The sequence below is a fragment of the Dasypus novemcinctus genome, chromosome 29, assembly GCF_030445035.2.
Source record: "Dasypus novemcinctus isolate mDasNov1 chromosome 29, mDasNov1.1.hap2, whole genome shotgun sequence".
NCBI lineage: Eukaryota > Metazoa > Chordata > Mammalia > Cingulata > Dasypodidae > Dasypus > Dasypus novemcinctus.
Window position 1 is genome coordinate 9,817,128 of NC_080701.1, and position 26,841 is coordinate 9,843,968.

The 26,841-nt window shown below is 45.2% G+C and overlaps 1 protein-coding gene and 2 long non-coding RNA genes across 7 annotated transcripts in view; 2 read left to right on the forward strand and 1 right to left on the reverse strand.

Moving 5' to 3' along the window:
- DLC1 (DLC1 Rho GTPase activating protein) overlaps positions 1-26,841 on the forward strand; it is a 507,940-nt gene that overhangs the window by 344,324 nt on the left and 136,775 nt on the right. The gene's annotated exons all lie outside the window — the stretch shown is intronic.
- On the reverse strand, positions 1,576-15,464 carry LOC131276561 (uncharacterized). Of its 2 annotated transcripts, XR_009184032.2 has the most exons (3): positions 14,843-15,328; positions 9,741-12,111; positions 1,576-8,278 (listed from the first exon to the last, which is right to left on the reverse strand). It is a non-coding gene; the product is annotated as an uncharacterized lncRNA (long non-coding RNA). The 2 variants fall into 2 exon arrangements; XR_009184031.2 differs by lacking the exon at positions 1,576-8,278 and having other exon boundaries at positions 8,850-12,111; positions 14,843-15,464.
- Positions 15,190-26,841, forward strand: part of LOC139437837 (uncharacterized) — a 50,154-nt gene continuing 38,502 nt past the window's right edge. Inside the window, exon 1 of the long non-coding RNA XR_011647749.1 lies at positions 15,190-26,586. This is a non-coding gene — a long non-coding RNA (uncharacterized lncRNA). The remainder of the gene's footprint in view (positions 26,587-26,841) is intronic.

The window sequence follows — 26,841 nt, forward strand, 5'->3', positions numbered from 1 at the left end:
ATTACACTCTGCCTAATCCCTCCTCCCCCGTCCTCCCAGCCAGCCTCCACAACCACAGTTCCCAGCGCACAGGCACGCTGTCAGCAGCACAGAGGTTGGCGTCAAGTGTCAGTGAATTAGGCTTTGGGGATGACAGTGGGTCCCCGGCAGGAGAGACGTCCCCTGGGTGAACAGCCATCCCGTGCACCTCCTGTGTCCTCTCCAGCCCGAGCCTGGCTCACGCCTCCACTGAGCCCCTCTCTCTCCTTTGAGACAAGGCCATGGGTTTCTAGGCATGATCCATTCCTGAAGCCCACCTGATTAACAGTTTCATATGGGGATCCTGAACCTTTTCTGTGCCAGTGGATCTCTCTAGCATTCTGGTGAACCCTGTGGATCTCTTTTCAGAAAAAAAAATGTCGTTAAGTGGGTAAATAAAATGTATAGACTTATAAAGGAAACCGGTTGTTTGACTACAGTTATCAAAATGCAGACTTGTGATGTGGTGATATAATATTAGTGAATTACGCAATAGGCTAAGACATTTAAAATATAGGAGAGTAAGTGTAACTTGAACATTTGTTAAAGATACCAGTATGCAGACTGTGCTGTTGAACGAGAACGAGAGCGTGAAGCGGCAGGATGATCTCGACGCATAACCTTGACCACCAGGCCCTCTAGATAGAGAACTTGAGAGCCGCGCCAGCATCTGGGTCCCCAGGGCCAAACCCGCAAGGCCACTGGTTGGTGGGGAGGACTACAGGGACAGAGATGCCCGGTATTGGCCAGAGTGTCACGTGCACATCTGTGGACAGGAGGCAGGAGCCGGTTCCTAACAGTGGAGCACCTGAGTGTCCCATCGGCAACAACTGTCTGGTGTCTGTTATGACAGAGTCACCAGGCAATGCCTTTGTGTCTGTGGGTGTGTCTGCCTACATTCATAATTGAAGGAAATGCTAAAATTCAGTTAGTGTTTATTGGAAATAAAAATGCACGTTTTCCTCATCCCACTTCACAGACCCCGTTGGTTTTATGCATAGATCTTGGTTTTAGGAATACCTGCTTGATGCTGCCCGTGGCTTTCATACCTTCTTTTCAGACATTCTTGTAGGTTGAGATGCTGGGCTCTCATACATGAGATGGCTGGAATTCCTCGGTATGTATTTGAGGGAACTACACAAACAAGTTTGGACTGATGCACCAATAAGACTGCCTCTAAAGAAAAATAAGGGAAATTAAAGTTCAGGCTAGAAAGAGTTAAAGAAGCTGAAGGCAAGGAAAAATCTAGACTACACATGTACTCTAGCTTTCATCAGTTTGAACAGTGGAATGAATGAATAAACCAAAAAGAAAATAAATGTTTATTTAACAACATCTAAGAATGTGAGAACTACCTTTAAAGGTGTGCAGAACATACCATTGCAACAAAAAAAAATCTACATACTCTATTAAGGAGATGTGGCATATAAAGAAAAAAATGTCTCAGCTTGTAAGATACACATGACGCTTCTTCCATAGCTAAACATTTAAGAGAAGGAAAATTGAATTGCTATGAAGAGGGCAGGGAAATTAAAACAAATCTCTGTCCAGCTGGGAATCAATGGGCAGGTAATAAATTCTTCAGTTATGTACATTGCTTCCGTCTTCCCTGTTATTTTGTTGAATATTGATTATCTCGTGTCTTTCATGGAGTTGATTTTCTATTTCAGCTGGCCATGTTTCCAGTTCACTGGAAAAATAAATGCTTGACATGCTACCAAGCGCATTGGTTCCCCACTCAGTAGGGTGTCAAGAATTCTCGCCCACTTCCGGGGAGGGGCAACCACGAACACTGACTCCTGTGACCTGCTCTCCCCTCATTGGCCCGCAGTGGAAAGCAAGTAAGGGCGTGTGTAACTCGTGCTTTATAACCACGAGTGATGTATGCCCCAAAATAAGCAGGCTTCTCCAGTCAACATAGCCGACCCTATATGAGATTTTCAGAGGGTGTGCACGACAGCCGTTAGCGATGCTTCCCGGGCCACCGTCACATTTCTGGAAGGCTGAAGTGAGCATGTGTGGATATTAAATCAGATAGGACTAGTCCAGGGACAAGAGGAGCATGTGGTGAATGAGGGAAAGCGTCGTGTAGTGGCAGGAGAGCTGGCCCTCGCTCGGAATCCTGGCTGCTGCACCGGGGAACTTTGGGCAAGCTGCTTGTTCCTCTCCGACAGAAGAGGCTGATAACAGAACCTGTGTCACCAGGTCACCTGAAGGCGTGGCTGAGCTGCCATGCACAGTGCTCAGAAGCGTTGTGGCGGATGAAAAGCCCTCCCTCCGTTTTGGTTGTCACAACTCCTCTTCTCTTTTCCTCATGCCCTACTTGCTCAGAAGCTTCATCCTCTTAGCATGACATCACTACAATTTAACTAGGCCTTTTGGACAAAAGTAGTTCAACAAACACCCCAAAAATAAAAGAAAAACAAAAATGTCAATGGTAAATGGAATTGGTTTCTGTCCCACTAGAGAGAAAAAAGAAGCGGCCACTGGAGGCAGTTGTCAGGTGCATCTTGCTGAACTCCAAGATGAAATGACCTGAGTAACTTTCACAAGGAAGGGAAGCAGTCCTCGTGTATAGTCTGTCAGATCAGATAGACAGTATCTGAAAGTGTTCCCAAGCGAGTTGGAACCTGCTTTGAAAATTGCTGCATAGATGGAGCCAAACATGGAAAAGAGCAGCAGGCGGGGTTCGCACGGGGCTCTGGTGTGGGAAAAAGTGTGTGAGTGTGAGGGCTTCTCTTGAAAGGGAGGCTGAACGCACCTCCCTTCCGGGGTGGAACTTAAGTGACTGTCTTTATGTCACGTGTGTGCAGGAGCAGTCTCGCCAGAGGTGTCCCAAGGCAGAGGCTTGGTAGGAGACGCAGATTAATCAATCACAGGTCTGCATACAGATCTGAAACTGTATAATAAAGCAAAATCTGATTTAAAAGGTTCTCTTTTCTGTTGGATTTGAACTTGTTATGTTTTTAAATGCCTGAGTCTTATCACTTACCTTTAATACCAATCCGTTATTCTTTTTTTTTTTAAGATTTATTTTATTTATGTCTCTCCCCTTCCCCTCACCCTCCCCCCCCCCCCCCCCCAGTTGTCTGCTGTCTGTGTCCTTTCATTGTGTGTTCTTCTGTGTCCATTTGCATTCTTGGTGGCACCGGGAATCTGTGTCTCTTTTTGTTATGTCATCTTGCTGCTTCAGCTCTCCATGTGGGTGTCACCATTCCTGGGCATATGGGGCAGCTCAGTGCGGGGCGCACTCCTTGCACGTGGGGCTCCCCTACACGGGGGACACCCCTACGTGGCACGGCACTCCTTGTGTGCTGCAGCCCCGCGCGTGGGCTAGCTCACCACACAGGCCAGGAGGCCCTGGGTTTGAACCCTGGACCACCCATATGGTAGGTGAACGCTTATCCATTGAACCACGTCCACTTCCCCAATCCGTTATTCTTAAAGAAAGATTCCCAGGGCTTGTGCTTGAGTCATTTGTGTGCAAGGAAGACGGATTTGCATTGATATTCCTCCGCTCCGCCCCCATTTCTCCTGATCAACCACTGATCTTTTTGAAGAGGTTCCCTGGAAATACTGATGAAGACTTAGCCATGGAAAAGACCAAAGTTATCTACCCCATAATGATCAAACTCACAATCATAGTTTTTAATATTACTGCCTCTTTGCTCAGGTACAAAGACTAGACGTGCTTTAAAAATATATATATAGTATATATGTATATATATGAATTAAAGGTGGTACCTAGCAATGGCGGCTATCATTTAGATGCACACTTTATGACAAATGATAGAATAGCAATAATTAAACTGTCATTTTGAGTTCTAACTCTGTGCCAGAATCTATGCTGAGAACTAGACAACTATTGTCTCGTTTTTTCTTCCAAATAATCCCGACAGGAATGTAATATTATTTTTAATCCCATTTAAGTTAGGATGCTTTTTGATTATTCCTTTAAAATCCATTTGTCCGTGTTCATGGACAAAGTTCAGAAGCCTCCAAATCTGTCGATCATTAATTAATCTCACAAATATTTATTGAGCACCGACTGTGTGGAAAGCCCTGTGCTAGGGACCAAGTGATAAGCTGGCCTGACACAGCCCTTGCCTGCCCACTGTGAATGTGAACCCTCTGAACTAAGCTGGCACCAGCAGGGGAAAGTATGCTCTTTTTATTAAGGAAGAACTGCTCTGAGCGGTATCTGAATCTTATCACTGATTTGCCATTGATTCTCAGAGAAGCACACTTGTAAGGGCAGTACAGAAAAAGAGCATAGGTAGCTTTTATAGATATACTCAATAAATTTATTGTTTCCTCAGTACAAACTGCAGATGCAAAATGTACAAAATGCCGAATATAAGGGATACATGGGTGAGAGGGGTGGGACATAAATATAAAGATTGAGAAAAACTGGTTTAAACTGCTGTGCAGATTTCTATGGGTCAAACTCCCCTCCTGAGCAGAGTGACCTGTAAACATAAATGACCTTCACTAAATAAATCAGACCATCAAGGTGTCTCTATGGAGCCCAATGAGTGCATCCATCGAAAAGGGGCCGGGCAGGTTGTGCTTTTTTCCTAATGAGCTGGCCGTTTTCTTCATAGAACAAAAAGACCTATTACTTCAGCGTGTTAGGAGGGATAGTTTCTATCAAATTTTTTCTTAAGATGACATGCTCGCCTCTTTTCAAAATTTAAGTGTACTGAGTCTAAAAAAATATCACTACCTAATATAGGGTGCACTTTGCTGATTTAGAAATCAGAATTAATTAAAATTGGAAGTCATTTATATTTCAATTTATAGATGAGATGACAATCAGACTTCAGAATGCATGGACTAAAGAACTGACGTATATTGTCCTAAGTCTTTTATGATTCCACAGAATTTTTTATGGAACCAAACTGGAAGTCAGGACACCTTTTTATTCTGATAATACTTTTAAGAAAAATATTCCTAGTTTACATTTTTTAAAGGAATGAAAATCATTATGGATGAGTTTTTTAAGTATGGCATAGTTATTATATTACTAAATGTTTACCAATCAGCAGAGTTATGCCACCCTCAGCAGGAAAACACTTAAAATAACAAGATGTGAAAATTAAAGGGGAGTGGATGTGGCTCAAGTGATAAAACCACCGGCCTACCATATGGGAGGACCGGGTTTGAACCCTGGGGCCTCCTGGTGGAAAAGAAGAGAAAGCACGCCGTGCAGCGAGACAGTGCCTGTGCGGTGAGCTGAGTGCCTACGTGGCAAGCTGACTGCCCATGTGGTGAGCTGAGAGCCCACACAAGTGCCCATATGGCAAGCCGAGTGCCCACGTGCCCACATGGCAAGCCGAGTGTCCACATGGTGAACCTAGTGCCCACACGGTGAGCCAGTGCCTGTGTGGCAAGCTGAGAGCCCACGCAGCAAGCCGAGTGCCCGCGCAGTGAGCCAGTACTCATGCAAGTGAGTCACAGCAAAATGATGGTGCAGCAAAAGAGAGACAAGGGGAAAGTCAAGGTGAAGCACAGCAGAGACCAGGAACTGAGGTGGCGCAATTGACAGGGAACCTCTCTCCACATCATGGTCTCCAGGTTCGAATCCCAGTGAATCCTAGAGGAGAAAGACAAGAATAGAAGACAGAAAGGGAAATAGATACAGATGCTCGCACAGCGAATGGACACAGGCAGCGAAAACAGCAGGGAGGGGCAGAGGAAGGAAAACAAATAAATATGCAGTCACAGGGAAGCAACAAGCTATTGCTTCACATGCAACGTGGTCTCACACAAAAAATCTAGTCCATTTCAGATCAACATCATCCTTCATTGCTTTCAGTTAGTTAGAAAATTAATTACCGTCTACATGTTGCAGAGGTTAATGAGGTCAATGAGAACATTACCAATGGAAGTAAGAATTTGTATTGATAATGTTTTGATCAATTTTCACATTTTAATTAATAGCATATTTTGAATATTGACAATACGTCCAAGTGTTATGGCATCATTTTTCCTTAAAAGTAACTTCACTTATATATTCCAAAGACTAGTTAATTTTGGTTCCTTGGTGTTACTAGGTAGGGACTGAAAGATGGGAAGAAAGCAAGAAACTTTTCAGGTTGAGCACTGCATCTTCAAATCAGGGGCACAGAGAGACACACAAACAGAATACCCACCGAAGAAAAGGGTAGCAAAGAAGACTTGTCTACTGGGTGGGCATTGACCTTGCGTGAACTCAGATTAACTGATACTACTTGTGTGCTGGCTAAGTGGACAACACTATGCTGAGTGGCAGAAGAGGTGCAGCAGTGAAGTGAGCAGTGTCCCCAGACTCCAGGGCCTGGAGGAAGAGGTCAGCTCATCAGAAAACAGGGCTCCAAGACACGTGTTGGTAGGTCCCATAAGACAGGGCAAAATCAATCAATCGCTCTGCTCTTGGTGTCTCTCTCTGTGTCTCTTCTTTGCAGCATGTATTTACCATAGGTGCAAGTGATTTTAACAAAAGGTTATCCCTGTTATTTAGTCATTCCTAGTTTTTCTTTTTTTTTTTTTAAGATTTATTTTTATTTATTTCTCTCCCCTTCCCCGCCCCCCCCCCCCCCCCCGTTGTCTGTTTTCTGTGTCTATTTGCTGCGTGTTCTTTTGTCCGCTTCTGTTGTTGTCAGCGGCATGGGAATCTGTGTCTCTTTTTGTTGTGTCATCTTGCTGTGTCAGGTCTCCATGTGTGCGGCACCATTCCTGGGCAGGCTGCACCTTCTTTCGCGCTGGGCGGCTCTCCTTACTGGGTGCACTCCTTGCGCGTGGGGCTCCCCTACGCGGGGGACACCCCTGCGTGGCAGGGCACTCCTTGCGTGCATCAGCACTGCGCATGGGCCAGCTCCACACGGGTCAAGGAGGCCCAGGGTTTGAACCGCGGACCTCCCATGTGGTAGACGGACGCCCTAACCACGGGGCCAAGTCCGCTTCCCCCTGGTTTTTCTATATTTTATATCAAAGTCATGCTCATTCCGTATCGGACATCATTTATAAGTGAAAACTTCCTTGATGCACTAACTTTTAAAGTCATAATTATCACTCCTCTGCTGCTGCCATGGCAGTGAAAACATTTGAATCCTTGCAAAGAAGAGCCTCTCGGCCTCAGTGAGGATGGCAGAGCGGTGCTTAGTGTGTGTGTCCGATGGTGTGAAAGTCGTAGAGCGATTGCCGGCTGGAATCTTCCTTTCCCACGGTGGCATTGGTGTGGTCAGCCAGGTGAGTTACCTGGATGTTCCTCCACATCTGAAGAAGTCCCCACCCTCGTACTAGACTGACCCAGTGGGTGGCTGCCCCACTGGGAAGGAATCACAAGCAGCGCACTGTGATTTTTCTTCACTATGCCCTGGAGGTTTGTCTTTTCTGAGACAGGGTTGACTCACACCCTGCTTTAGCGGAACTCGAATATGCTCTTGGTTGCAAGTTCCACCAGAGCTTGAAGGCAGTAGCCAGCAGCGGAGTGAGAGAAGAAGGCTGTTTTTATGACTTGCCAAGACACTTGCCCCAACTCCTTTTTTCAAGTAGTTTTACTGAGGTGTACTCATATACCATACCCAACTCCTCTTTTTTAACGGTGGAATTATCCTAGTGTTCAGTTTCACGACAGAAGGGTATAGCTTTTGTCCTCTTTTACTTTACAGCAGAAATCTCTAGTCAGCAAATCATTTCAGTCAATAACAGAAAGATTCTTAATAAAACCAAATCAGTGACTTCTAGGCAGTGAAAATCACCAAGACATTGGCATATTATCACTTGGTGAAACTTCTGGGTCATCTCTGAATTTCTGATGGCACAAGATAACCCTTTTCTCTCCCGCTCCCCAAATCTTTAGGGGGTTTATGACCAGCATGAGCCCATCTAAGCCAATGCACGTAGCCCCTCAGAAATCTTCATGAGATAGAGGATTCCTGATTTATAGGGTGCTGGTGGAAAGTCGCAACGCAGCGTCTAGTTGTTGACAACTTGGGGTGAGGGGTGGGGTCAAGAGCACATTTTATGGTGTCTAGACATTGTTTTATCTTGTAGACTTTTGGTGACATATTTAGCTTTTTGTAGACAATTCTCAAATCACTGACTCAGCATTCAGTGTGGTTCAGTTTATCATGATCTGTCATCTCTAATCTGGTCTTGAATAGCAGGAAGTTGTAGGTCCCGATTGAAATGTGACCTTAGAATGTTTTCATTCATGCTTGATTACTGTATCCCAGAGGTCTAGACAGTGTTGTTGGTTTTTCATCCACATAAACATCTGGCAAAAATAAAGGAAAGAGCAAGAGAGAGAAGAACTAAATGAGAAGAACTAGGTAAATAAGAACATTCCTAATCCACCTTCACATTTAAAACATACAAGGTAAAACTTTTAAAAGTGATGCCCATCTCAGGTCCAAAGGATGCCATCAAACATTGTTTCTCAACTCTGATAAGATAGTCTTTGGACTGTAATTATCTACTGATGAGAACAAGTTTGAACATGTCATTTTCGACTGCATTAGAAACATCTTTGCTCTGTGCTATTACAAGAAGCTAGAATTTCATTTAGTGAATTCCAGCCAAATGAAATTAGCAAGTGCGTGTTGACTCATGTGTAGCTCATGCTGAACAAATGCAACCCCAAACCAGTGAGGGTGGAGAGAGGGGGCCGGGGGGGCCCAAAACTGCAGCCATGTGGGGTTAGCATGGTATCTTACCCTCTAAAGTTTGATTTCACATGGGTTGATTTTAATATTCTAAGATTCATCCGTTGTCTTGAAGCTATGCAGAGGGCATATTGGAGAGCTAGAAACCATCACATTGGAGTCCTGTGCCTCTGAGTCAAAGGGAGAAACTGAGGCCCTTTCCACAGACCTCATTCAGCCAACCACCACCTAGAACGTTCCCTGTGCCACGAGCAGCAGGGGGGAACGTGGACGGAGAGAACCCACGGCGCATATGTGAGATGTATGCAGGTGGCACATGCCGCATTGCCAAGAGTGAAGCTGGGAACTTTACTTTGAATACTCTAGGTTTATGAGACAGACATTAAGAAACGAACCCTAATTTATACACTTCATTCTGTGAATAGTCTTTCTTTTTCCCTCCCTCCCTTCCTTTCTTCCCTCCTTTCTGCTTTCTAGAAGAATAAAGACGTCCTTCAGTGCTGATTTTGTGCACATGGGTGATGATTTAGGACCCAAGACCGTTTTCACCCAAAGCCTTTGGCACAGCATAATCATTGCACAACTGAAGATAAACATGGAGGGTGAACGCCCCCAAATATCTTCAAAGCTGTGCCTGAAAATCTATCGTCACTGCCCTTTGCACCCTTTAAGACAAACAACAACAGCCCCTCACTGGCCACCCCTCACGGACCAAGGATGAGCCGGCACATCAGAGCCAAATGTTAACAGGCTGGGATGGAGGAAAAATAAACATTGGATTTAAAAAGGAAAGAAAGAAAGCGTCATCTCGTCCGGGGAGGGCGTGAACGGGAGGCGAAGGTGAAGGGCCGCCTGCTGACGCCGCCCTCCAGGACACCAGGACAAGTGGGTCCACGCGGCGCGCCCGCCTTTTCAGCCACCGCCGCGCACATTCTGAGCCCCCACTCCGGCGAGGCCCGGCCCCCGAAAGTGCTTTTATTTCAGTGACCCCGAGCATGACTCCCACTTTGCCGGATAAAGTGGTCTCCAGGCTCACCCTCCTGTCCCTCCTTCGTCGCCGACCCCGCCACCTACCACACTGAGTATGGTGCTCCGTGACCTTCGCGCCTGCTCCCCCTCTTCACCCTTTGGGTACTGGGGGTGAGGCCGTGAGTGTAAGTTCATAACGCGCCATCTGTCCTTGTGCGTGCGTGCTCGTTCCTTGTTCCTTAAAATATGTCAACTGGTTAATAAAAGGCCGTTATCTGATATATCGTCCTCTCGTCCCTAAATAAAAGTGTACGTTTTTTAATCACACATCAGCTCTCTCTTTTTGAACCAAGCCCAGGAAAATGCCATTTGACAGCTTTTATTATGATTGCAAGAGCTGACCCATATCTGGTATGAACTGAATTCTGAGAGTCAAAAGCCAAGTGCTGTTAATAACTTTTGGGGAGTGGGTAATCCTGGTTCACTTGGAAGCCTGAGTTGAGCTCTGTGCTGATTGCTCCTGTACGATGAAGGTGATGTGGCCATAGCTAGTGGCCCGTGCAGTCATCCACTGAGACGTGGGGGCCATCTCATGTGGATTCAGTTGCTCTTTCCGTGATATGCTCATTATTGTTTTTTTCAAAATTCAATATAGTTCAGGTAACATTTGAAATTGGTATCTTCACTTTCCAAAAAAAATCTTTTATCCAAAAATATCTTTAGATATGTTATCAATGATCTAATAGTAGGATTATTTTTATTAATTCCTTTGGACATACAAGAATACTCATGCATCGACCCCAACTTATGTAATAAAACATTACATACTCCTCCTGGCTCACTTTTCCCTCTCTTCTTCTCCCCAACTCCCCCTGAAATTCTCCAGTCCTGAACGCAGCGAACAATCATCCCCAGACTTGTTGTTTATCGTTTTTGGTTTTTTTCTTTTTTATTATCTTTTTTTTTTTTTTAAGATACATAGATCACACAGAATGTTACCTTCAAAAATATAAAAGGTTCCCATATATCCCATATAGTCCCCACACCTGGCTCCTTCCACATCGACAACTTCTTTCATTAGTGTGGTACATTCATTGCATTTGATGAATACATTTTGGAGCACTGCTGCATAGTATTTGCTTTGTACTCTCACTACATATTTAAGCATCTCCCACAGTATTAATTCTTGTTTTGCACTGCGTGTGCATCCGCAACTCTCTTTGCTCAGAATTGTATTTTTGAGATTTGCTCGTGCTGAAATGTAAAGTTCATTTACTCTTCTTGCCGTTGTCTAAAGAAGGGGCATCTGAGCGGGTGCTGGCTTCCTAGGACCACCGGAGCAATGTCCCTCAAGCTGGGCGGCTCGGAGCCCCAGGGCTTTTCTCACTCACCGTTCTGGAGGCGGTGTTGGTGGGGCCGAGCTCGGAGGCTCGTCCTTCTCCCCCAGCTCCCGTGGCCCCCCGGCCCTCCTGGACCCCGTGCTTGTCTTCCCGTGGCGTCATTTCTGTCTCTGAGTTTCCGTTTCTGTCTCGCCCCAATCGAACACGAGCTCCTCTCCACTCTCACCTTAATTACACCTGCAAACCCGCTTTCGGAGTAAAGTCACATTCCGAGGTGCCACGAGGGCATGAATTTGGGGGTACACTGTCAGCTCACTACTTGTTTCCAGTTACTTGCCATTACGTGTGCTTAGTGCTGTGGGTGTCGTTGTCCACACCTTTGTGACCACGTGTGTGAAGGTTCTCTAGAGTGATGCATCTAACGGTGGAAGCGCATCTCTAGGATGTGCACGTCTTCTGTGGCCACTTGTTCTCCAACATGCGTTTACACTCCTACCAGTGGTATATGACAACACCCACGATAGAAAAGAGAATTTTCAACTGCTGTAGAAGTCATGGGATATTTTCTTTAAATGGCATTACGTTATAAATGGATAGACAGGAAGACATTAATAAGTCAAATATGTATATGAAAACAAAAAGTTTTTAAAGTATTGATAGAATTAAACAAAGACTAGATAAGTGACATTTGGAATGCAGATTGTAACAGATGGTATTTCTCTTTTTAGAGTTGTATCTTATGCACATCAATACAAAGATATAAAAAAGATATGTAATTAAATGTCTGTTTAAAGGTGGTAATAAACATAAAGTTCGTTTAAGCCTATTTTGGGTCTCTACTTGAGTACAAGCGCAGCTGAGGTAGGTGCTGAGGCTAGAAAATGGAAAGAAAATTTAGCTGGAGATTAATTACATTAAAAAATATTTACGGGGAGCAGATGTGGCTCAAGCACTTGAGCACCTGTTTCCCACATGGGAAGTCCTGGGTTCAGTCCCCAGTGCCACCTAAAAGCAAAAAAAAAACAAACAGTAAGAAAAACAAATGAAAAAACAACTCAGGGGAGCCGATGTGGCTCAGTGGTTAAACGTCGGCTTCCCACATACGAGGTCCCAGATTCAATCCCTGGCCTCGGTACCTAAAAAAAAAAAAAAGAAATATTTACAAGAGCCACTAACGGAATATGCCTCCTCAGAAACACACAAACAAAATCCTTGCAGCCTTCCGTGAAGGCCAGGGTTCCCTGGAATCAACTGTGAAAGCCTGTCACAGGAGACCAACTATTTGAATATCATTGAAAAGGAACCCTTTTCTCAAACAGTAGCTAAATCATCCCCAAGTGAAGAAAGTATTAATTTCAAAAAAAATATGGAATCTATTTTTCATTCTAAAAGCAACACTTAATTTATAAAATGTCTTCTGTAAGCAAAGCATCATGTTTTAAAATGATACGCATGCTAAAAACCAGTGTTTCTACTTCCACATTACTAAGGGAGATGGATAACTAATAATGGTTGTTCTCTTTGAAAGTTCAAAACTATTGGATATGCATGACGTGACCAGGACAGTTGCCTTCATCTGTCCATCTAGTAATCTTTTTCTTATCCTCCTGACAAATTGAGAGCCATGAGCTTCGCTATGCTGTGAAAATCTCAGATTTCGTATTAAAAATGGTGGCACAATCAGCTCTTCCTAAGGGCCTGGCAATATTGGTGAATTTATGACTTCCCTAATTAAATGATCTCTTTTCATTTTACTAAGTTGGCTACCTGCCAGAAGGTAAAGTCCAGGAGGATGCAAGGCATAATTGGCAAAACCTGTGGGGATTTCCCTCCGAATTTCATGATTATCAATTTCCCTCCTGATTTTAATGCCTCTTATCATTTCTCTTAGAATATGTTCCGCCCAAGCAATTCTTTAAAATGGTCTTGCCTTGATTTTTCAAATCGTCAACTTCTATTTCTTCTTTGACGTTTCCTAACTTGAGTTAGAGCATCCCTCCAATAACCAACCTTTCTTTAATTTACTTATTCAATCTCACTGAAACAACTACCCTCAAAATTATTATTTTTAGAACACATATCATCATTGATTCAGAACTCATACCCTTCCGACAAGAGGAGATGTGGAAGAAGAGGCAGCAGAAAGCCTTTTTGGGTTTTTTTTGAGACTCTGAAAGAATGTGAGGTCAAAGTAGTGCCTGAACTTCCTGATGGCTGAATCTAGCAGACACCTAACTGTCAATGCCAGGCTCTGCTCGGAGCTTTTCCTGCATTATTATTTAATCCTTGCACAACCCAGTGGATAGGCTCTGTTATTATCTTTGTTTTTCAGATGACTAAACAAATCCAGAGAGGTTAAGTGTCTTGCCCCACATCACTTAACTTGTCCAAAGTAGATTCCTTGACTTTCCCACAGAGCCTGCCTTTTTCCTTTCGGTCACGGTCACCTTCCACCCCTCTCTTCTCTTCATACCCTGCTATCCTTCTGGCCCCCACTCACAGCAGCGCCACCTGCAAACTGCCCCCCGAGTCCAGCCGCTCCTCACCCGCCTCACGGCTCCCACCCGACCGCACCACCCTCACCTCACGCAACTGTATTCTCACATTCGCCTCTTTGGGGCCTCCTTCCCTCCGCCGGTTGACCCTCTACAATTTATTCCAGACACGGCAACGAGGGTGATAGTTTTAAACATAAATGGGGTCCTGTCGCCCCTCAATTCTTTCAATATCTTTCCCTCACACTTAGAATGAAATCCCTACGTGGCCAAGAAGTCTTTACCCTGCCCACGTCTCCTGCTGCACCTCCCAACAACCTCCCGGCTCTCTCCATTCCATGAATCTGGCCTCTTGGCAACTGCTGTTCCCTCACCCTGAAAAACGCCTTCCCCAAGTCATCGATTATGTGGTTCCATCCCTTCATTCAAATCTCTGCTAAAAACGCTACCTGTACTGCGAGGCCATTCTGCCTCACTTACAAAGTCGCGTTCTTTCAACTAATTCCAATCCTTTTGATCCTAGTATGTGTCTGTGTGTTTATCATCTGGCTCCCTCTAGAATGTAAGCTCTCCATGAAGGCCAGAGGCTTAGTTTCGTACATCTCTATCTCTATGCCGTGTCTGACACGCAAACATTGTCCATGTAATCAATGGACAGGTGTGTAAACCAAAATGCACGTTAGTAAATGCAGGTATTAGTCTTTCGCATGAAAGGACCAACTGAAAAGCGGGTAGCAAGAAGTTGAGACAAAAAAAAAAAAGAAGTTGAGGCAAAACATCTTTCACATTCTTTCTCAGTCGATCAGAAACACTCAAACTATTTGAATCCGTAATCCTTCCCGTGTACATCACATTTATTCTTTTTTTCATAAATTATTTCTAGATTTTACTTTTGCTTCTATGTTGATAATTCCCAAAATCTCAACCTATCATATGTACAAATGATGTCATGATTATGCTTTTACCCATCCAGCATCAGTTGACTCTCCTTTATCTATCTCTGTTTCTATGTATCTGTGTATCTATCATCAATTATCTACATCTGTCTGTCTACCTACCATCTATCATCTTCTCGTTTAGCTCTCTCTGTTTATCTCATCCCATCCTCACCTTTCACCTCGTCATCCTGTACCTTCAACTGTCTACTGGACACCTCCAGTAGATGGTGGATATCCTGTAACTCTAGAGTTTATTTCACAGTTCCCAGGTTAACCTCATCTATTCCTTAGAGTTTCTTCATCCACCATAGCTGGCCTCAGCTCCCCTTTGGCTGTCATACCAATTCTGTCAGTTTTGCCTTCTGAATATCTCGCGTCTGCCCCTTCCTGGTCCCAAGTTTATCCCAACAGCACAGAATGCTATTGCTTCTTACCTAGGCCAGGGCAAGGTCTTCTAAGTCTGCGTCTCTGTCTGCAGTGCCTCTTCCTTCAGTCCCTCATGCATGCCACTGCCATCTTCATTTATCGCTGCTTGTGCTCAGAAACCTTCCATGCTTGTACTTTCCAAGGCATATCACACCAAAATAAAACACCTCTACCTGCTTGTGAAGATACTCTGATTCTGACTACTCTACTGAGGCGTAAATATCTCCTTACTGTTCCACTTACACCTGTTCATTCCTCCTCCTCTGTAGTTTTGCTGCTGTTCTCCAACAAACATGGAATGATTCCTTAATCCAAATCCCAGCCACCTTTCAATCTTCTTACTTGGATAATGTTTAGAATAGTCTCAGCTTTCACTGATGTCCATCTCATCTAAAGTCCTGCAGCATTTACCTATTTTTAAAAGTTGTGGGCTTCCTTTTATTTATTTCATTTCTTTGCTGCTCTTTCAGGTTAGTCTTCTCCACCCAATTAGATAAGAATCTACTTGAACAGAAAAACCACCTCTCGTATTTGTGTACAGTGTAGGAATGCACTAACATAGCATACCAGTGATTTTTTCCCCAAGCAGCATACATACACACCAATTCAAATAAGTCAACATTCCCGTCTCTTTCCTGGAAGAAACAAGTCTACAGGCCAATTCGAGGAAGGCAGGTGAGGGAGAAAAAAGAAATGTGATGTGATCTGAGAAGTTGCATAATTTTCAAAGATAGTAGTAACCATTGTATTTTTAAAATCACAACAATTATAAAGTGTTGCTTCCCTCCCTACCCCCACAACCAGAAGATTTCTCCTGAAGCTGATGTGGCTTGAGGGTCCTTTACTTGCACAGTCCCCACCCCTCCTAAAGTAATCCCTTCTGCCATGTTCACACGGTTTTGGAAAATTTGTAAAATTCAAATGTTCTAACAACTGCACTCAATGCATACTATTCGTTATGACTCACAGCCCTACCGTGTGGGGGCGTTTTGCATTCAGAATGCATTCAGTTTCTCAAAGCGGATGGCTTTGGAGTGGCCACAGGTCTTTTGTGTTCGTAATTGTTCATGCCAGATGCCATTAGAGTGGCTGCAGGCATTCTGTAACTGTAATTTTTAAACTTTGAATTTTCTAGCTCTGCTTTCTTACTTGCAAAATGAAATGGAGTAGTCTAGAGATTCGCTCCAGACAGGCTGCTGCCCTTGAGAGAAATGGCAGGACAATGCATAGAAGGAAATGAAATGGTAGGAGCCAGAAACCACTTTATATTGAATCACTACACGTAAGGCACCCCTCTCATTGAGCACCTCAGCAACCATCTGTGGAGGATATTATTTTCCCCATTTATAAACGAGGAAGATCAAGCTCAAAATCTTAAGTAACTTGTCATAAGTCAGAGATAGTAAGAATTTAAATTTGGATGTAAGTTCGAATATCCTGAATCCAAAGTCGTCGGTATCTCATCCCCATGGGGCTGAAGGAAATGTCAGGAAGTAGATCTAAAGAAATTTGTGTCTGTATGCATAATCATTTTTAGAAACTCTCTCATATCCTCCTAGCATGTTTTTGTAAGCAAACACTAAAAACGTTATTTCTTTCGCATAACTCTGTCATCTGCTTGGTCCATTACTTCATGAAATTCAGAGGAAAGCTGTGGTCTCCTTTGTGTAGTCAAGGATTCCTAATTTGTCAGTCCCTAAAGAAAAATGTGAAGGAGGAGTATTTGAAAGATCTGAAGAGTTTGGAGTGTGACACTCAGGCTATTTATCTTTAGGTCCTGGAATGTTTTGTTTCTATCACCCTTGCACTTGTGATTTGCTGGGTGATTTAAGTTGAGATAGTAGCCACTCCAAAACGGTGTAAGTGAATTGAAACTTGCTGTGTTTAAGTTAATGCTGGGTTATGGCTCCCTGCCACTTCACAGCCTTGGAGATGTCTGTTAGTACTTACGTACATTTTATTTCAAGTTGACTTTTGATTGTTTTCCTCTTGTATTTTCTCAGACACTTTTTAAGCTAGGAAACAGCTTTTTCATTGGTTTGGTAAAATGCATATAGAGCTTGATACTCACTAAACACATTAGAAGAGAAAAAGAGAGGAAGAGAGAGAGAGGAAGAAAGAGAAAGAGAGATTGCTGTGAAGTTCCCATGCATTCAGGCAGGGACAGCTGGTTAGGATTAGTAGAGCATTCTACCTTTTCCCACAGCCTCTAGTCCTCTTTCATTTTATTTTTTCCCCGTAGTTGACATAAACAAAGTCAGCCTCATATCCTGAAGTTAGTTAGCAACATTTTTATTTTTTACTTAAAATCAGGATATTCTACTTAATGATCGTCCAGGCTGAATCGAGCAAACGTTTCATTATTCAGGGATCTTCCTTTTAACAAGGGCGTGCGTTCTCATGATGGCTAGTGCCTATGAAGTGGATTATAAAAGCTAGGGTGTCCCTACCAATAGCTACAGCGCTGTTCACTTGTAAAATGGACATGGCAGATTTATGGCTTTTTTTTTTTTAAGGTAAGCATGGGCAGCCTGGGACCTGCTTGACAAGATTAGTTAGAAAATTCCAGTCAGCAGACTCGGGTTTGTGGCTCACGTCATGGGCACCGTGGACAACTATTTTGTGATAACCCGGTTGCGGTGTTTCAGGGTCGGGTTGGAACTTGGTCCCTGATGATGTCTTCCAGGACAAACAAGACAGTGTGCGGATTGCAAATTTATGTATATTTAAAAAGAGGTCAGGGATTGCAGAGTGTGTTTAAAGGCTGCCCTTCACTCAAAACACGGATCAATATGTTACGCCCGGTCACTGTTTATTCTGCGTCCCAGAGCTTGGCCTCGCCTCTTACTGGCTCCGCTGCTTTAGAAATCCACGACGAGAAGAGCCATTCTACCCTCAATAATTTATTCCAAATAAGACCTCATTTGAGCTATGAGGCATTTAGAATGCTTGAGTTACTGGTAATAAGTACATCTGATCATCTGAAAATCTCCAGTAGGACTATTTTTTTTTTTCCGTTTTCTGTCATTTAGGCATTCTTCCATTTAGTCCAAACTCCTGAGTCACGGGGTCTAACTTGTGTTTCTGACTCTGGTAAGAGACAGCTCTGTGAGACCTTGGGCAGGCCAACAACCTACTTGAACTTCATCTTCCGCCTCTGTTTAGAGGGGACTGAGTTATCTCCAAGTCTCCTTCAAACCCAAGTGCACCCAGGGCCTGCGTGCCCAGCACTGTGCTGTGTGGTAGCACAGAGGCGCGGGGCACCCAACGAGCGGGGCAGTATCCGCCCTACAGCAAGCGTGAATCGGTACCTCCTGCGTGGCAGGCCCTCTGCCAAGTGCCGCAAAGCTGACCGAGGACAGCCGCCGTGCCGGGGCATCAGGAGGACGCTGTCCCTGGCCTTGTGCGGAAAGTGATCCTACAGGCAGCAACGGGGCTGGGTTCAGAAGCTTGAGAGGACATGGGGACGTGCGAGGAGAAGAGCGGGCGCTGTGAATCCCAGGGCAGGGCACCCCACGAGCAGAGAGAGCCACAGCAGCGGCCAGGGCCCGAGCCGGCCAGCGGAGTGCGCTGCAGCACAGAGCTGTGGTTCTTCACCCTCCAATCTGTCCATTTCCTCTTTCCTCTTTGTTGTAGTTCACCAAAGGCTGCCAGTGCAGAATTCCAGAAACGGGCAGGCTTTTATCGTGGGGATTTATTAGGGAACAGCTCATAGTTCTGAGGCCGTGGAAATGCCAGATGCAGGCATCCTCAGAGAAGCTGTCTCACTGCAGGTCGGCTGCTGGTGGCACTGGCCTCGCGCCCCGTGGCCAGGCAAGATGGCGGCCTCTGTCCGCCTCCTCCACCGGCTCACGCCCTCCCTGAGCTCAGCTCTCCCCTCCCTCTCTCCTGGGCCTCGTTGCTTCAGCTTCAGCTTCTCCACTGATTCCAGTGTCTGGCCTTTCTCTCAGTCCCTCGGGGCTTCTCTGTCTTGCTGTGGCTCCGAGCACTCATGTGGTCCTTTCTCACGGGGCAGCTTTTCCTCTCCCCTCTTCTCAGTTTACATAGGACTCCAGGAAAGGGCTTAGATCCACCCGGGGTCCCCCAGTCTAATCAGAGGTCCTTAACCAAATCCAGCCTAATCCAATGTGATCTAATCCAAAGGTACCTTAACTGAGTGTAATCAAAAGATCCCACTTGAAATAGATTTAAACGCACAGGAATGGGTTAGTTGAGAACATAATTTTCTAGGGTCCACAGAAGACTCAAACCAGGACACTTCCTTGGTCATTCTTCCATCCATCTATTCAAACACTCTTCTCTGAGTACTCATTAAGACACTATATATTGGGATACAAAGGAAAGGACTCCTCCCTGCCTTTAGTAGTATTATTAATAATGCTACTTATGAGCTCTTTTTATAATAAGTACTGTTATCAGCTTTTTACATAGTCTCCTCACTAATGCTTACAAAAATATAATGAAGTAGACTGTACCTTCCCCATTTTATAGATGACAAAATTGCCATTAGGAAATATTTTAACTATCTCTTCCAAATTTATACAGTAAGTGAGGGGAGTCAGGATCTGAATCCTCTTTCCAGGATCTGTGGCCTTAACTATCACTGTTCTGTCCCCTATTTGTTGAATGAAAATGAATTTTGTTCAAAGTGAAATGATTTCTAGTCATGTAACAGCTCCAGCATAGCAGTCACCAAAGGGAATATACACTGTTTTTGTAAATTACGTCTTTGAGTGAGTCCAAAGTCTATATCCTTTTCCCTCTGCCTCTAGATTCAATTTTTTATTTCCACTGTACTTTTGCTCTTTCTGCATTTCTCCAGTCAGAAGATTCCAGTGATATTTGACAATTGGGGGTGAGGGTGGGGGTGGATTAGGAGCTAGCTACACTATATTCTAATCATCCTCCCAAAGGCAAGCCCACACAGCCAGTCTCATTAATGAGACAACTGTGAGAGGTGTCCCAGGATTCCAGTGCACGTTGATGCAAGATAGTGACCGGAAGTGGAGAGAAATATAAAATGAAGTTTTCTGTTTGCTTTCTGGTCCTCCCTTATTCTTCAACATCTAGAAAATGTAGAGGGATGCACACAGGGCATGGAAATCTGGAAGTTCATCCCAGGGGGCTGCAGTCGGGAAAGGTGGTCTGCCCTTGGATGAGTAAGAAGACTGTCCTGACATATATCAATTACGGCTTTGTATGTGTTTCTTCTCATTTGTGTGTTCACAGTTTCCCCTCTTGCTGTTCTTTCCAAGTGCTTTTTATCTTTTCTTTATTTTGGGGACTAAGATCTCCAAATAGGTGACTGCAGCATTGCAAGGAGATTCCTGATAGTCGCAAAGCCAGTCTCCTGAATATTTGGTAGAGTCCTTATATGCCTAAGCTGTTGGGTTTTTAAGAATTTTTGCAGGAAGGATTTTGCGGATTTAAGGAGATGGCTCTTCTAGTTAACATCTGGGCTGCGCCCTGACGTCAAGGGTGCAGTGATGAGGACCAGATGTTACAACTTAGCAATGTTTTTGTTACTTCTAAGCATGTGCTGCCTTAGCTCCTTCTTGTCTTCCTTCCTTTTTTTTTTTTTTTTTCTCCAGGCTTTAACTTCTTAGTACATGAAGGTTATTAGAGAAAGCGCATTTAGCTTATGGCATTGATCCAGAATAACTGAACTCATCCTCTTCCGAGCAAACTTTCAGGCCACTGCAGGATGTGCAGCCTGTGGGAAAGCAGGCTCTGGGGTCTGGTTGGATCATGGCATTTCTAGTCAATTGTTATTTTCAGTTAAAACAGGTTATATACTAAGTCTTTTCAGGTTTAATAATGTGTAGTAAGGAAACAAGGAATAAAATCTATAGTAAATATTCCTTTTTGTGCTTGTTTGCCTTTTAATCTGAATTCAGTTATACACACACACACTATTTCCTGCTTGAGAGGAGGAGAATCCCTGCTCACGCAAGAACAACCGTGTTCCAGCAGATCCATGTTGCAATGAGCAGACAAGGATAGTTTAAAAAGGCCTTGTGGTTCTCTGACATGCTTGCCATGACGTTGAGAAAATCCCCCAACCACAGTTTCTTCCTTCCAAATCCATTTTAGATCTGTGTCCCTTAATTTATCTGAAATCTTCACATGGCTATTCACGTTTGCGGCAGATTTCATCCCTTATGTTAAGGAATTCCATACGAGTTCCCTACACCTTATTACTTTGTTTCTAGTTTAGCCTTGGTTTAACTTCCCCTGCACACTTCCAGGAGTTCCCGAGGTTCTGATCTGTTATTCCAAGGCTTGGGGACTTTATCACAGGGTAGCCCCCTTGCCCTGGGTCCTCCCCGATGATGCTGGGTGACCCTTTCCTAGCGGCGGCGTAATGCGGCGCTTCCTTTCTGGGTTCTTGACGTCACGCACCCCACTCCAGAAATCAGTCGGAGCCTTAACAGAAGAATGGGTTCAGGCCAAGACCCGCGCCGTTGTTGTTTGGTCAGGGGCCATAACGTTGTAATGCGACAGTTTTTTGGGGCATAAAAATTTACTGCATTTTGCACATGTAAGCCCTCAAATACTTGAAGGTGAACAAGATTCCCTCTTCAGTCCAGCATCTCTCTCTAAGTATGGTAACGTTTTCTTATTGGGCGAGCTTTCAAAATCTCCAAACAGCTTGCGGGATGCTTTTTAGTTTCTTAATTGCCCTCTTTAGTCAACAAGATTTGCTTCTGCCCAAGTAGGTTACGGTAGGATTCCTTTCCTGCCTTATCTGGAGCGTTCGACATTATTGAAGCCATCTCTAACTTCAGTAAGTATGTTCCTATTTTTATCTCCTGCACCTTATTGTGGATTTGCCCTAAGCTATGATCACCCATAAGCAAAAAAACAAGCAAAACAACAACAACAACAAAACCCTTTTAAACATGGACTAGTGTCCTCAGGCCTTCTCTCTTATGAAGCTGAGAAGGTTTTTTTTTTTTTTTCAATCCTAAATACAGGGTTGGCATTTGCCCCAGTTAAATGTAATGTTGTTCATTTTATCTACACATCCCCTCACCTATAATTCTAGCCTATTGAGATAATTCGAAGTCTTTACCACTTCTTTTATTAGTTCTTATTCTTGGCTTTGGGGTGTCCATAGACTTTGTAAGTATGCCATTTATGAAAACCACTGGGGAAAATGTTATTTAGGATAAGAACAGTGAGAAAGTGAGAGAGCTCTCTCTCTCCAGGTCCATATCCGCTCAATAATGAATACTCTTACAGGTTGGTTATTCAGCCAAAATATGACTGTATTCAGTTATTCCATCACTAAGCAAGTCTAAAGGAATATCAGGAAAGTGTTGTTAAGTGCTGTGTTAATATCAGAAGGCATGCCATTTCCCACATCTACTAGTCTAATAACTTACACAAGGGAATGCGAGCAATAACAGGAATTACCTTTGTCTCTAATTCTTGCACATTTCAATATTATAGAACCCAGTTATATGGTCTCTAGTAATTATGATTATACCTGGTATTTTGTTTAAACATCTTTAAAAAAAACACATGTAAATCACCTTCATAGAATTCTTTCAAATAGTTTAATTATCCCCATTTCACATATGAAGAATCAAAGCTGAGAGAGGTGGCTGGAAACTAGGTCTCGTGATTTTAAGCTCCGTTTTCTTTCAGTGGCTCCACGAGTGGCAGGATTAATTACATTCTATCCACAAGGTTAGATGCTCAATGAATATGTTTGGATGACTGACTGGCTGGCTGGACAAATTTCTCAAAAGTCCATGCATCAAAGGACTTTTTGCCTCAAAGAATTTTGGCATTTAAAAGAGAGAAAAACTCTTAAGAAGAAAAAACTATCTTTCAACCGTTACATCAACAGAAACTAAACCTGCAACTACACAAAGCAGGTACCAGTTATACCTTGCACATGGGGATTAGTGGCAGGCGCCCCTGTGATCTGGAAAATCTGAGTAAAATTTTTGGTCCTTCATTAGTACCAGAGAAGTCTGAATTTTTTTCTTTTTCTTTTATGGAGTGTTTACAGTGCTTTATTATAAAATTTGGGTTAACTATTTGGTCATAGGAGATATTATATGATACTATACATATATTTTATGCATTTCTTAGTTTCTGAACTTTTTTTTTTGCATCTTCATGTATCATCTGCAGCTTCCGCAAAACTCCCCCAAAATTTCATTTAATTTCTTCTGTGGACTCGCAATGTATCAAAACCACAAAGGGGACAGTTGTGATGTGGAGGGGATAATTGTTTTTTGAGGCTGCCGTGTGTGTGGTATTGTCATTGGTTACAACCATGTTAACCAAATCCTGGCCAGGATGAAATTACCGATGACGTGCAGCAAAGTGAGAAAAATAAGGTCAATATACTGATTTTTAATAGTATTCAGTGTATTTGATTCAAAGCATCATCCTTTATTCTGCCCTACTTTTTTATTGTTATTAAAATGTCCTCACTTTTATGAAATTATGGTGATAGCACAGGTTGATTTGGGGTGACGATACAGGCTGATTGTGCGTGATGTGTCTTCAGTTAGGAAGGTAGAAATCAGGTGTCCGTAGTAGTTTGGAAATTTTGCTAGTCTGTGACATCCAGAAGTGCCCATGTCCCTGGAGGAGAGAGTGCCAGTAAAGAGGTGCTGCTGTGCTGGCCTGCTGACGCCAGCCGGGGTCTCTGTGCACTAGGAGGGACGGTCCAAGGTCTCCGCAGAAGCTCAGTGGAGCAGACGGGAGCAATGGTGTTCTGCAGGGAGAGTGATACGGTGGGTCGAAAAAGGTCAGCAATCAAGAGGCAAGGTGCACGGAGCAGAGATACTTGATGCAACAAGATGACACAGCAAGAGACAAGAAGAAAAAACGTAACGGGAGTCACAGCAAAGCAGGGAGCGGAGGTTCCCAAAGCCTCCTGAAGAAGTCGAGCAAGAGACACAAGAAGAACAACATAATGAGAGGCACAACAAAAAACAGGGAACAGAGGTGGCTCCAGCGATCAGGCACCTCCCTCCCACATCGGAGGGCCAGGGTTCGGTTCCTGGTGCCTCTTAAAGAAACAAGGAAGATGAACAGACATAGCGAGTACAGACAGCGAGGGGGTGGGGAGAAATAAATACATAAATCTTAAAAAACACAACAGCATACCTGTGGCTCCTCTGCCATGTGTCAGGAGGAGTCCCAGAGAGTGGGACCAGCCACGAACGTGCCACCTTCCGTGCTCCGAAGGGTTGGTGGGCTCGTCCCCTAGAGGAGTGAGAGGAGCCCAGCGGTAGGCATGGGCACCGCGTCCCACCGCAGTGCGGGGGAGAGGCCCCTGCCCCAGGCTGGAGCGGATCCAGGAGCGTGGGTGGCAAGTGCGTGAAGGAGGAGGTGGCAGGCGTGGGGGCTCAGAGACGTTTGCCAGAGAAGGGAAAAGGAAGGTAAATGGGGAGCTAGTTTGGGTGAGAGAGACTTGGTTGGGGGTACGTTTTGTTTTTCTCTCCATTGTTTTTGCGACTTTGGTTTGGATTGTTCATTTTTTAACCAGGATGGGAGAGGCTTAAGCATGTGGTCCAGCTTAGCAGACAGAGTGGAAAACAGGTTGAGAATCTGAGAGAAGAGAGTTTGGGGCAGCAGTAGTTCAGCAGCCTGGGTGAAGGGCTGACTAGGAGGAGGGTGTCACCCTACCCCGAGGTGAACAGAGGGGGGGGGGGTGTCGTGGCAGGGGGGGCTGGAAAGGAGTGTCTGGGACCTGAGATGGTGCCTCCGTTTTTTTTTTTAATGCAGCAGGGACGTCAGCTGCTGAAAATGAGTCAGAGCTTGACGTGCGTGGAAGGTTCCGCGGAATCACGGAGAGGAACGGAGGGGGCGCTCCGGGAGAGCCCCACCGAGCTTGGGGAGCCTGCGGGTGGGTGGTGGCCACCTGCACAGCTGTGACCCTTCCTCTAGCAATGACCAGCCATCGCAGGAGGAAAAAGACAAGGCAAGATGCAGCTTGAAAATCCACTGAGGAGGTTTCCGAGGTTGAGGGCAGTGACAAAACGAGACACCAGGCAAGTGGAGGGGCCAGTCAGAGCGTGACGAGGAGAGAGAGGAGGGACAGGAGCCAAGGTCAGGAGGCGCGACGGAGTTAGACTCGTGGAAGCAGCACAGTAACAGCCCCGGGCCGTGCCCGCCAAGGGTCTTGGGATTGCAGACTCCGGCACAGGGTTGTCTGAGCAGCGCCGCCTGCCCTGGTGAAGCTGCGGGACTGGAGCCGGGAAGAGCCTGCACCGGGGACTCAGCCTTCAAGGAGGAGGGAGAGCAGTGGCGCTGATACAGAGCGGAGGGCCTCCACCTCCAAAGCGTCGGGAGAGTAAGGACTGGGACGCAGCAGCCCGGGCTCGGGGGACGATCTCCCCACGCCTGACTCGATGCGATGTGGAAGCAAGAGGTGGCAAGAGATCCGGAGGTCCATTAGAACGGAGCGTGCAGAAGCTGCTCCAGAAGCTGGGGCTGTGAGCATCGGCTGACAGTCACGCCAGGATGCCAAGGGGCCGGGGGAAGGTGACGGCGAGACGGCAGCGAGGAATGCCATGCACTGCCACGGTCGAGGCGGTTCAGGCTCTCCCGGGGACGCTCTGTGCCAGGTGCTCAGCCACGGCCCAGCGGGACCACGACTGCCTGCAGCTCGCAGTCACCGGGCACTACCAAATGTTACGTAGCGCACGTGACACGGCGTCGCCGAGTTTCGCCCGCATCTGAGGACCCGAGGGGGCAGAGGCGAAACTGCAGCCGCACATGCACCTGTTATTTGCTACATTCAACACAAAACAATACCTCACTCAGGAGAACGCAGACCAGAAAGTGCCAGTGCTTTTCGTTTTGAGCAGTTGCAGGTAGCGCTATGTGGCTTGTTAATAACTTGATAAAATTTCCAATAGTTTGGGTAGAACACTGTTCTAGCACCACTGTGGGCCTGAAGTCTATGATACTAGTCTGGAAGATGACCTGAGTCGGTTCTGCCATTTGGCCCCATTTCTAGCATATCTTCAAAGTCAGCCAAGCGCCCTGCATTAAGGCAGTGCAGGGCAGTGGTTAGGAGCAGCTGGGCTGTGTGGCAGGGAAGACAGCACGGGGAGCAGGTGCAGCTCAACTGCTTGAGCGCCTGCTTCCCACGTGGGAGGTCCTGGGTTTGGTCCCCGGGGCCCCCTGAAAAAAAGCAAGCAGACAGACAAAAGAGCCAACTCAGGGGAGCCAGTGTGGCTCTGTAGTGGAGTGCTGGCTCCCACATACAAGGTCCCAGGTTCAATCCCCCGCCCCGGTACTTAAAAAGAGAGAGAGAGAGAGAGCACGGAGTGTTGGAGGCAGACTGGTGAGCTTTGAACCCCTGTCCAGCCACTTATGACGGCATAACTATGGACAGGTCACTTAACCCCTCTGTAAAATGGGGATATCCATACATCTGCCACATCAGGTTGTTGTGGAGATTAAATGAGCTACTACGAGCAAAGCGGTTAGAAAGCTGCCTGGCAAGCCGTAAGTGCTAAGTAAGTGTTAACCGTGACCGCGTATGGTGTGCTGCTCTTTGAAAGGTAGTATATCTTCTAGAGCTGATCCTGCTTGCCAAAGGAATGGCCCTGCTAGCTTTGTGATTGCAATTCTGACCTAGTAACAGCTCTGCCAAATTGCATAAGCAGAGAGCGAAGCCTGCCAGCGCCTGAAGTTTTCACTGTTAATGGAAGAACTGGAACTGACTTTTATTTGGCGCCCCATCAGCTCATGAAGCCTTGCCGTCATTCCAGTAATATTTTGTCTCTTGTCTCTGTATTTTCGGAGGTCATGCGTTAAATATTTGTAAAATCAGCTTTCTTCTTTCTGGGGCAGTGGGTGAAGGGCAGCTCTGGACGGCGTGCTTGCTCACGGAGGGGTCTGCTTCCGCCTGCAGTTAGAAGAGACGCTCGGTCTGGGTTTGTTCATCACGGTTTTGCAATCCAGGGTCCCTTCTGGATGGGGCAATGTTCCGACAACAACCCCGGAATGGACAGTATTTAAGGTC